Raw genomic sequence first — 13,032 nt, forward strand, 5'->3', positions numbered from 1 at the left:
GGACTTTTTGTCTATATGAAAGTAGTTTTTCAAAATTTGGTGTATTTCTAATAAAATACATATTTACTATTTTATAAATATGGTACTGTACATCATTTTATTTACATAAACATTGCTTGGTGTTGGGGGGGACGGGACGTTGGGATTGGGGGGTGGATCTCCAGGAGTCGATGATGCATGAGGTGGAAACCCTACCTGTGCCTCTCATCTCAATTCCTTTTCACCCACTGCACCTCTCAGCCCGTTTCCCTCTCTCTCCCCTGTACCTCTGCTTCCCTCTATCACCCCTGCACACTAACCCTTCCATAGCTGTCTCATTGACCACGTATTAGCTGTTTATTATGTGTGATGTACAGTGATGTAGTCGGTGTATCCCGACTCCCAGTGTCACCCAGTGTCTCCCTGACATGCCTAATTACCAGCATCCTTCTTCCCAACATGTCCCCCTCTGTACCCCCAGCGTCTGCCCTGACATTCCCCATCATCCTGCTTCCACATGCCACCTGTGTGCTCCTAGCATGTGGGTAAAAGAAGAATGAGAAGTTATCTCAGATAACTATCTGTCCAGGTGACATGATGCAGGAGGCCCTGTGCTGTAACTGACTGTACTAGGCTGTACATGGGCTACAAGTGGAGAGCCATAACGCATTTATATGCGCCTCAAGGTTCCTGTGTTACAGGCTGAAGTGGGAACTTTCAGACACAGAGCAATAATAGGAAGCGTGGTCTCCTCAATGAGGTGAGCCATAGATCTGCCCATGCGCTGCCATTCCTACACTAGCTCAGTAACTGCCATGGACTCATATACTCTGCTGCACAGTCCACCCCTATGTAGCAGCCAGCAACAGCACACTTGCCTCTCCTCCGGCTGACCTGTCAGGAAATGTCACTCAGAGTCTGGCTGGTGCGTTTTCTGTCGCTGGCTGCTGCTGCTCAGGTTCTTGGTCGGCTTCTCTTCAGTGACAAACTGTCTGCAGGACACCAAGACATCGTCACACTGCGTCTTACTACAGCAGAGGGGGGAGGCAGAGCACCAGGGACAGTGCAAATTAAGAAGTGCCGCTATGCTATACATGGCATACCGGCACATTTCGAGCACTGCTTGAGAGAGACTACTCTAAAAACTGTATAAAAATAAAAAGGGATGTAATTTATATTAATGTATTCTACATTTTACATGACTTTGATCAATCATTTGATTGCCTCACTTTTTCTTTGCTTCACACAGATTTGTAGGGTATGTTCTCCATAACTGATGATTATTCACTGTGTACAGAAGACGGAGGAAAGCCTGTGCTGGTGAAGTCATAAACAGTCCGGTCTCAAAAAAGCTACAGTAGGACATTCATTTTCACTACACCTCAATAAAAGGGTTAGAGCACTTGTCTTTTTTACAGAAGGCATTGTACCCTACTACATGTGTGACCTAGACAGTACTGGATCAATGTACTAAGACAAATAAAGAGGAATGAGTATTGACTTTTTTCCATATTTGCACATGCTACTGTGTGCTGGGCTGCAGTGGGTCCAGGGCAGTGCCGTAACTAGGCATTTTAGCGCTGTGTGCAAGAAACGGCATTGGCGCCCCCCCCCCCATGCAAGATAGCGGCAGTGCGCGCCGTAGTCGTTCGGAAAATATATAGGGGCGTGGCCACAAAATAATACCAATTCATACTACGGTGCACAGTAGTCTCCATTATTCAAATTACGCTGCACAGTAGCGCCACTACACCAGGTAGAGCCCCTTTTACACATTACGGCAGACAGCATCCCCCTTTTTACACATTACGGCAGACAGTGTCCCCCTTTTTACACATTACGGCAGACAGCGTACCCCTTTTTTTACACATTACGGCAGACAGCGTCCCCCTTTTTACACATTACAGCAGAGTCCCCTTTTTACACATTACGGCAGACAGCGTCCCCTTTTTTACACATTACGGCAGACAGCGTCCCCTTTTTACACATTACGGCAGACAGCGTCCCCCTTTTTACACATTATGGCAGCCAGTCCCCCTTTTTACACACTGCGGCAGACAGAATATATAGAGAAATAGATATAGAGAGAGAGAGATACTTACCATCTCTCCCCGCTGGCAGTCAGGCTCCTCGTGCTGGCAGATCCCGGGCAGGGGAGGAGGGAGGGGGACTGTAGCCGCAACAGCGCTATGTAATTGGTAGCGTCGCCGCTGCAGCAGTCCGCCATCCTTCCGCATTAGCTGGGCAGCCAATACAGAAGGAGAGGGGACTGCTGCAGCGGCGCCTCTACCAATTACATATCGCTGCTGCGGCTCCAGACCCCCTCCCTTCTCCTCCTTTGCCTCCGGCGCTGCTGCTCTCCTCCCCTGCCTCCGGACCGGCTTCTCCAGAGCGGCGCACACAGCAGAGGCGGCTTGTAATGAGTCAATTTGACTCATTACAAGCCTCTGGCCATTGCGCCCTCAGGGCAACTGCGCTGTGTGCAAGGCACACCTGGCACACACGTAGTTACGGCGCTGGTCCAGGGAATCTGTTGCCGTTGAACGAAGAAGTCTCCTCTTCCTGTGGGTGGAAGCCACTCTGAGGGATGCACTGCATCCCCCTTTGCAAGTTGCGGCACCTAAACGATAGCTTATTTATGCATTGTTAAGGGGGAGTGGTCACACATCCCTTATTAGCCCATGCCCCCCTACAATACCCAGGTCCGGACGAGCTCTCTATGTTCCTCTGTGGATAATTTGTTTTGGTATGTGCCTATCCACTAGTCAGAAGCCATCTGGTGGGACTTCTTAGGGGTTGTGATCTGTGTAGTAAGATAAGTCCATTTGCTGAATCATCTAGAAAATGTGGAGGACCCAAGGAGTTGGCCACCATAGCCTGCCTAATCACTAGAGGCACAGAGGATCCACTTTATGTTTTTTTATTTGTTTGTTTAGTTGCCTTCCTTGTAAGATGCTTATGAATTTGTACATATCCTTGTTAGTGACCACAAGCTGTGGTACCATTGATGTTACAACAGTGGTTTAGTGTGGCTTCCTTCTGTGCTCTTGAATTTGCTTATTGACAGGATGTTCGTCATTTCTCTAGAACAGTGTTTCTCAAACTCGGTCCTCATATTTTGCTTTGCAAACCTTAACTTTCTTATATTTATTATTTATATAACTTTAGCTCCAAGTTACATGTATTTAGTAGATGAGAAGTATACAGACTATAGATGAAGCTATCTGTGTTTTAGATCAACATTTTCTTTAAACACCCTTTAGAGCTGTAATCATGATCATGACATACCGCCAGTATGTACCCTGAAAGCTAGATGCATATTAGGACTTCAAAATAGTAACCTATTGATGTCTATAATGATTTATATGTCTATAGTCACTGCACGCAGAGCCTGAACGTAGCTTGCTTTATTCACATCCAGGGCACAGAAAATAACAATTTTGGGGTTTGCTCATAATGTACTAACATCCTGGTGAAAGCAGAACAAAGACACATGCCACGTGTTCTTGTACATCCATCTGTTAGTATGCACTCCATAACTGTTTTAACCATTTAACTGGCTAATAGTTTTTCCAAATAACCGCTTAGAATTTTTTTTTTTTTATTGAATTAGGCTTGTACATCCATATTCAACACAATTTTATTAACTACATTTTTGTGATTTTTTATTTACATATTTATATAAGTATCGATTAAAACATCAATGGTCGTTATATTGAATTGGTCCATCACAACATCGTCCTCGTTAAAGCTGCCCGTACAGCGAAACGTGCACGTCAGCGTTTCAGGGGCACACCACACTCCATATATAATAATGCAATGTTGTATAATGTGTTAACACACCAATGTTTATTTAATGTGCATTGACACTGCTATTACTAGAATTAGTTCAAGCCAGCAGTCTACTTACAAGAGTCACAGAATCTAGTATGGATTACTATAAGGGGAATTACCTAGGTTGAAACCCACATAGGAAGTAATCATTTTACTGATATTACTCCGCTGCTGACCCAATGTGGTGTGGTATGCTGTGCAAACATATCTATATTTTGCTATTCAATATTTGTATTGCTACCATTAGAGCCATGACAGTCAGAAACAGCAGACTGCCTATAAGATTTGCATAACCCAGCAAAGGGTATCATAGCCTATTGCAAGGGGTATATCTAGGTTTCAAACCCATACTAGAATATAATAGAGACCATATTTATCCGTAGCTGATTAAGATAATTTCCTATCATAGGTATAGGAGTATGATATGTTAAGGTCCACTCTCCTACTACTTTCCCACACAGTTTGGTGTTATTAATAACAAGAGATACCTGCATGAGTCATATTTTAAATGATACACTGTAGACCTGGCAGTCTTCTTTAGTAGGTATCATTGCAACAATTGTTACCCCTTTTTTCTATTAAAAGCACAAGGTTAAAGTTAAACATTTTCTTGGTATAAGTTAACAGACAGTGCAGATTGTAGCATCCATCTGAACATCATTTGATACTAATAATATATTAAATATAGCTGTATTTTATTTATTACGGAATAAATACAAGAGTGATACGCAATAACTACATATATATGAATTAATTCCTGCATCTTCCTGGATTATTTTAATTCAGGGTGAACATAGTTTGTGGTATCTATATAAGCATCAACACCTCTAAAGTGATCTATCTCTGTGTCAATTAACTGCCATAAAGATATCCATCTGACTGATTCAGACACAGTATAGGAATAATAAGTGCTATCATGAAGCACATGAATTCATCTTGGTATCCTCTTGTCTTATCAATTTTCCAAGAAAATGTTGATAATAATATCAATACAATTGTAGCATACTCCTACATTTTTCAAAATTAATTTTTTTTGTGTGGAATTAGATTTAATTGAAGTGATTATTTGGACCAATTATGCCTATTCCAATTAGTGTGGAGCATGACAACTGCTGAACACGATTGACGTACAGATATTCACACCTCCATGAGGATTAAGATACAGTAGAGGTATATTCAGGCACGAATTAAGAACAATCTTTTAGGAATTATCCAGCACGGATGGTACACAATTAAAATACACAACTGCAGGAGTTATTGTGGTGTTGCCCCTTTTTAAGAATCTCTTTCACACATTTATTTCATTCTTTATCACTTATTTGTTTGTATGTGTCATATTTTAACCTCTATATTTTGCTGTGTGTGTCCTACCTAAAGGGACCTTCTTTATATTAAAGTAAGCAATAAAAGCTACGTTTTATTACATTAAGTAACTTATCAAATTTATTTTGTGCACCCAACTTAACAACCGTCTTCTAGTTCTATTTTTGTGCTGTACCATCGCAACCTCGCAAGCTTACATTTTCCTGGCTGCTGCTTCTCTCTGCAGTGATGGCACAGGCCCGGTAAAGGCAGATTCTATGACATTTCCTGACTTCTGCTAATGTAATCTCTGAAGCTGTGGGGTGGGGGTGCCAATGGGCTGCCTAATCAGCAGTGATCAGCTGTATGGGGAGTGAACCAGGAAACAGAGGGGTCGGGAGTCTACTAGGCATTTCTGACTGGTCGCATCAGATACAACCATGTTATGGGAAGCCCAGCCTGGTGTAGTTGCAAATGGGGCAGATTCAGGTTCCGATGCTGTTGGGGCAGCAGTCGCAAAGTACCAATGTTGGATGGCCACATTTAAAGTCCAAGATCTGGAATGGTAGGGAACCCTGAAGGAGAATGGCCACCCCATAATGTTTGGAGGTGAGATTTAGAAAACTAAAATTAGAAAATTGGTTTGCAAAGAAACCTCAATTTGGTAAACCTGCAATAATACCAAACTCGGGGGTGGTGTGGCTTGAAGAGACACAGTTATATCCCTCCCAGAGCTAAAACAAATAAAACACATACAGATAAGGAATATATTATGTGTTACTAAGGGAGTTATTCAGAGTTGTTCGCAAACCAAAAAAGCACACTAATGGGCAAAACCATGCTGCACTGCAGGTGGGGCAGATCTAACATATGCAGAGAGAGTTAGATTTGGGTGGGGTGTGTTAAAACTGAAATGTAAATTGCAGTGTAAAAATAAAGCAGCCAGTATTTACCATGCACAGAAACAATATAACCCACCCAAATCTAAATCTCTCTGTACATGTTACATCTGCCCCACCTGCAGTGAAACATGGTTTTGCCCAATTGCTAACTGTTTTGGTTTGCTAACAACTCTGAATAACCCCCTAAGAACAGTGGGGAAGTGCAAAAAATGAAAACCAATAACTAATCATAGGAAAAACATAACGAGTAGCTATAACCCTGAATAGAATAGCTTCATATGCAAACAATACGGTTATAATGAACTATTAAAATAAGTAAACATTATCAACAAATAAAATAACTGTAAGACTCGTATAAGACAAATGTGGCAGAAGAACTTATATCAGCAAAATTAAAACATTTAAAATAGCCATAACAATATAAAACATAAAGCATTAAGAGTAGAACCCAAACAGGGAGCCCATCAGGTAGGAGAGCAGGTACCGGATCTGCCAGGACAAGGAACAGATGAGAGGGAGAGCTGAAGCTTGCGAAGTAGAGACATTCTGTGTTCCACCAAGTTTATGAAACACTGATATACAGAAAAGAAACCCCCATCTATACTTGTAGCCAGGAAGCGGTGAAGATCCCGCCACACGGGATCCCGGCGATCGCAATGCCGACACCGGGATCCCACACAGCGGTATAATCCCGGTGCTGGAATCCCAGCACCACAGGCTTTTCTCCCTCTATAGGTGTCCACGACACCCATAAAGAGAGAATATAACATGTAGCGAGCGCAGCAAGCCACCGTGCCACAGCGTGGCGAGTCAGACAAGGGCCTTACTAGCGTTTGCCTTTGCCTCGCTGCCGGCATCCTGGTGGCCCGGGATGCCATTGTCGGTATACTGACGGCTGGCATCCCAGCCATCGATATTACATAATGAATCCTTGTAGCCATGTAGAAGTGTGTAGAAGGGTTTAAGTGATATCTTGAAGGTTTCGATGTTTGCCAATTGTAACGAGGACCAGGTCCTAAAAGATCTGAACCATTAGCCTTCAAACTCGATTGCGGTAGAGGACCGACTAGCCATAGTGATGTGGTTTTTAATCTTCAACAAAAGAAGCTTGAGGTGACGTGAGTCCCATGGGGTGGCGGTGGTGGGGGTGTCAGAATTTTTCATCCAAGGCTGCAATGCTCAGTGGACATCAAGTCAGAGGCAGTGGTGGACTCAGGGGCACTGCACATGCACCATTATTCTGTCTCTCTCAGTTCTCCAAGTCCTCCTCTTTATCCCTAAGAAATTCAAATTCATTGTATAGATAGTCTGTGTCACTTACAGTACTTTCCTGAAACTCCTGGCACTTATCCATATGAATTTCCAGGGTTCAGGTAGATTTAAGTTTCATAAATAACCATCTGGAGAGCAGAAGTGAAGGAATTCTTGAGGACCATGATCATGAGTTGGAGAGTGTGATTTTCTCCTTGGTTGAAGGGGCTGTCACATGTCCATCATGGTCGGTGACTTAGGTGAATGGGGCAAAAAAGCCATATCAAGATCTATTTTAAGTTATCTGTACTGTATGTCAACTGTATTACATGAAGATCTTTTTGTGTTTCTTTCCTCCCTTTACATATACATTATTTATTATTATTATTATTATTATTTATTTATTACAAGTTATTTATATAGCGCACACATATTCCGCAGAGCTTTTCAGAGAATATTTGCCCATTCACATCAGTCCCTGCCCCAGTGGAGCTTACAATCTATATTCTCTACCACTTGTACACACAGACACATTCACTAAGGTTAATTTTGTTGGGAGCCAATTTTTGGTTTGTGGGAGGAAACCAGAGAACCCGGAGGAATCCCACGCAAGTACGGGGAGAATATACAAACTTCGCATTGTTAGGGCCATGGTAGGAATCGAACCCATGACCTCAGTGCTGTGAGGCAGTAATGCTAACCATTACAATATCCGTGCTGCATATGTAACATTGACCACTTGTTAAGACGGAAGGAGGAACACCCTGAAAAGAAACCTAAGGGAATTGTGGTTAATATTTACTTGAAGTGCCTATGTTATTTATTTGAAACTGTGATATAAATCATGGCTATGAAGTCCAGAAATGGGCCAGTGGTGATGACTATGGATTAAGGTACAAGGGGAGCCATAGAGAAGATCAATCAGCCCTCTGGTGACAGCAGTACAGGTCAGATAGCAGTAGAGCTGCTACAGCCTGTGTCCACCCACATACTATTTTATGTACAAATGTAAAACAACCGACTCCAGCTTGGCATAAGGCTTTTTTAGACCCTTGACACAGATGAATAAGGGGGGTAATTCCAAGTTGATAGCAGCAGGAGTTTTGTTAGCAGTTGGGTAAAACCATATGCACTGCAGGGGAGACCGATATAACATTTGCAGAGAGAGTTAGATTTGTGTGGGTTATTTTGTTTCTGTGCAGGGTAAATACTGGCTGCTTTATTTTTACACTGCAAATTAGATTGCAGATTGAACACACCACACCCAAATCTAACCCTCTCTGCACATGTTAAATCTGCCCCTCCTGCAGTGCACATGGTTTTGCCCATCTGCTAACAAAATTCCTGCTGCGATCAACTTGGAATCACCCTCATGGTACAGATGATTTTCGCCAGGGTTACCACTTCAGCAACAATCAAAACAATGCTGATCGCCCTTGTTGGAGCTGTTCCAGTACACTTTGTAAATCTACGCAGACACCACCCAGGAACAGCACCCAGCAGCTAAACAGCTCTGGCTCTCTTCCAGCCCGCTTCCTCCATTCACATCAGTATAGGATGGGGGCCTAAATTACTTATTTTTAAAACCATGAACAGTAAGTGGGAAAATCACGGTCAGAGAATGTACCAGGGTAAATGGGAGATGTTGGAAGGCCAGCAATGGCATAATTTAGGCCATGCTACAGATTGATTATGGCAACTATGGATGGACAATTAAGGCTCATTTATGCACTACTTGGGAAATCTGCATTTAGGACTATAGTTAGTCATATGTAGGCTTACCATACTATCCCTTTACACAGAATACATACCTTTTACCGGTAGCCAGGAACCCGGCTGTCATGATGCCGACAGCGGGATCTCGGCTACCAGTATGCCAACAGCGGGGCTAGCGCTAGAAAGCCTCTTGCAGGCTCGCCACACTGTGGGCACAGTATTTATTCTCCCTCTATCGGTGGACACTCATAGAGGGAGAAAAGCCTTTGGCGCTGGTATACCGGTGGCGGCATTTCACCACCTGACGGGATTCCAGCATTGGCATTGTGATTGCCTCCCCTTTAAACTGGAAAGCTCATGGAACACACAGGTTCTGTGGCTGATTAAAACCAGGTGAAATGCATTGGCCTGAACACTACCACCTGGCATCTACCTCCTTCCCAGATACATTGTATCCCCTTCTTATATGTATTATTGACCCTAGGGAAACAACGTATTTTAAATAATTGGATTTTCCGAACTTCCCCTTCTCTTGAGAAACTTAAATCCTTACTCACTACTACACTATACCTAGAACGCCAATCCACTCTCCCTGAACTGGAACGCAATGCTCTGCGTTTCTTTAGGAAATGGAGTCCCTATATTGAATCTCTCCCTCCCTCACAACAACAGCATATTTTGCAGTTATTTGATACACTTAGCTGGGAATCCTACCGTAGGCTCTGTATTCTCATTTAGCCTTTAGTTTGCCCTAAGGCTCCCTGTGAACCTTGCCCCTTTCTTCAGTATGTGACATGATTGTTCTTTCAATGCCTCTGTATATTTTCTGTGCCTCTGTATCTTCTTATTGGTACTTTTTGTAACGACAACTACAGCCCGCCCTCTTCCCATTCTGACTCTTCTCCTTGTTTATGTCCTTCTTTCTTCTTTATTCATATTGTTATGTGTTTTATTGAGTGATTGTCTATTTATTATGCATTTGTTTTGGGCCTGGTAATTGCACTACTCTATAAAATCCCCATTTTGACTGTTTATGTACTCTGCATCTCTGGATTGTTATTGCCCACCTTACTGTTGGGATTGTTTTGTTGTTCTACCTGACCCTTATTTTTATATGCCATGCTTTCTGTACAATTACCCTGTACTGTTTCTATTTTTCTTCTCTTTGGGGCCAATTCAGTAAGGTTAGCTAATTCTGCTAATCAACAGAATTTGCTAACCTTTAGTACGCATGCTGGGGGCCGCCCATCATGCTGACCGGCGCCTCCCCCCTTCAACAAGCAGAAATTGCTAACAGCACTCAATTTCTGCTTGTTAGCAGAAATTAAGGATGACTCCTGCCGGGGCAGCTTAGCTGCGGCCGCAGGAGTCCCAGCGCCATTTTTCCTGTCGCAGTGGCTGCGTGTGACATCACGCAGCTGCCACGACTGCACCCCCGACACGCCCCCGTTCGCGCGTACCAGCCCACCTTTTTGGCTGGCACACCCCCGCAACGCTCCGTTTCCTCCCAGAAAACGGAGTGTTGCCGCCCCGCGACCGCCTCTGCCTGATTGGCAGGCAGGGGCAATCGCATTTTCTGCGCCCCCCCGCAGAAAATGCGGGTGCTGGCGTAGTAGGGCCCGCTACGCATGCGCCCACACCACCTCAGCAAAAATTACGTTCGAATCGCTACTTGCGATTCGAACGGAATTTGCCCCTTTATTATAAAAAAAAATCCAATAAAGATAATAAAAAAAACAAAAAAACAGGTGAAATGAAGGATTGAAGTCAGCCAGCCACAGAACCTGCGCAATTCATTAGTGTCCCGTTTAAATGGATATTATGGTAAAATCATTGATCTGAGGTGACTAGGGGCCTAATTCAGACCTGATCGCTCGCTAGCTATTTTTTGCAGCACTGTGATCATATAGTCCCCGCCTATAGGGGAGTGTATTTTTGCTTTGCAAGTGTGCGTTCGCATGTGCAGCCGGCCGGTACAAAAAAGTTTTGTGCAGTTTCTGAGTTGCCCAGAGCTTACTCAGCCGCTGCGATCCCTTCAGCCTGGCCGGGCCCGGAATTGACGTCAGACACCCGCCCTGCAAACGCTTGGGAACACCTACATTTTTCCAAACACTCCCAGAAAACGGTCAGTTGACACCTACAAAAGCCCTCTTCCTGTCAATCTCCTTCAGATCGGCTGTGCAAATGGATTCTTCGTACAATCCATAGCACAGCAACGATCCGCTTTGCACCTGTTAGATGCGCCTGCGCAGTGCGGTGCATACGCAGTTCTTACCTGATTGCTGCGCAGCGGAAAAATCTAGCGTGTGATCAGGTCTGAATGACCCCCTATATAACGAATGTCTGCCCATTCTAATGCAATCACAGGAAAATACCTAAACACTATTTGCTTGTTTGTGGCCTGGCTACTTCCTTGTTTCTATCTTATATCTCATCTGTTTGGAATGCTCTTTAATCTTCAGTTAGAATACTTTTTTTTAGAAGCATGTAGTAGAACCCCACAGGGAGATCCTTCCGGGATACGATCACATGGTGAAGGGTCGCTAATGCGCTCTATAGCCACTGCACGTGCCCAGATCCTCTGGATGCAGCCGCAGCGTGTTGACGCAATGGCGATTGACAGACGAAAAGGTGTCTGGGGGCGGCGACACAGCATTGGAGGGCAGGAGACGCAGGCGTGTCATGGCCGTTTTTCAAGGCTGGTCGATGACGTCGCCTATGTTTCCTGCTGCCACACATACTGGCGCGGGGTGGCGCCACATATACTGGGCGGCCTTGCCCTGTGCTGGGCGGCCCCCAACATGTGAGTAGTACGGTCGCAGATTTTCCTGCGATAGCAAAATCTATCGCTGAATAACCCCCATAGTGCAATACACAAAAGCTAGATCTTAAAGATCTTGCAAAAGATCTAGGAGTGGTCACATCCAGGAGCATGCTGTCATTGAAAAGTATGAAAGGTACGAGATTTGTCGAAATCATGCAATCTTCCCTAGAATCGTCTTGGGATGTACCCAGCATTATGGGCCCTACACATTACCCGACCCTCCGCCAAACTGCCCGACGGCCGATACGGCCGACGGGCGACCCGGCAGTGGGGGGGGAGGTGACCATATTGGCCTGCATGCATTAGCGACCCGGCACCAACGATGAACGCGCGCAGGGCCGCGCGCCGTTCATTGTTGGTGCGTACACACTGCATGATATGAACAAGTTCTCGTTCATTAATGAACGAGAATATTCATATCGTTTAGGGAAATCTATAAGTGTGTAGGGCCCTTTAGTATTACCTATCTATTTTGAGAAACGCATCTTGTACAGTACCTCTTGCAAGTGCATTCTTACGTACTGTAAGTTAAATACTGCTATATTTAAAGTGCACTTTACTGTGATGTTATGTGATTTTTAGAAATGAAAATATTTTTTACATATATCTCTGAATGACTTTTGCAATATTTCATGAACTCTGCCATGTTATAGTTTCATTATAAACTATTCATTTAATATTTTATAATCATTACCACCGTTATTAGCTGATCATGCAAAGTTTTTTGCTACAGACTGCTTCTACAAGAAGCCTCTAGTGATGTTTCTCCATGTATTTTATTTATTAAGGAATACCCTTTTGTAGGAGGAAGGAGCAACGCTTCTACAAATGTAAGAACTGCGGCAGTTCAATATGATAGTGATGCATTTAAAAGGCACTTCGCATGCTCTTCATATACATCAATTATTACGTTTCATGCTTATATGTTATTAATAAATAAGTAGAGTATGTAATAGCTCTCACAGACAATATTATTCATGTATGGGGATGGTAAAAAAAACAACAACCCAGAAACAGACTTTAAAATATATCATCTTGCTTTTCTTACTGTAAATACTTTTCTGATAGCTTCTAAAGTCGGAGAATAGCATTTATAAAAACTGGAGTACAGTTTTCACCATTTGCGCCTTTACTACAGTCTGCTAGGTCTGTCCCTTTGACTCTTTATGCCAGGGCAGATGTAATGTTAGCACAAGTGGCATGTGGCTTATAAACATTCCCAAA

At 43.6% G+C, this 13,032-nt stretch overlaps 1 protein-coding gene and 1 long non-coding RNA gene across 11 annotated transcripts in view; one reads left to right on the forward strand and one right to left on the reverse strand.

Moving 5' to 3' along the window:
• HECW1 (HECT, C2 and WW domain containing E3 ubiquitin protein ligase 1) overlaps positions 1-13,032 on the reverse strand; it is a 785,299-nt gene that overhangs the window by 17,234 nt on the left and 755,033 nt on the right. The window lies entirely within an intron of this gene.
• The window catches only part of LOC134927674 (uncharacterized), a 31,730-nt gene that overhangs the window by 6,993 nt on the left and 11,705 nt on the right, over positions 1-13,032 (forward strand). The window lies entirely within an intron of this gene.

This window comes from Pseudophryne corroboree, chromosome 5, assembly GCF_028390025.1.
Source record: "Pseudophryne corroboree isolate aPseCor3 chromosome 5, aPseCor3.hap2, whole genome shotgun sequence".
Classification (NCBI taxonomy): Eukaryota; Metazoa; Chordata; class Amphibia; order Anura; family Myobatrachidae; genus Pseudophryne; species Pseudophryne corroboree.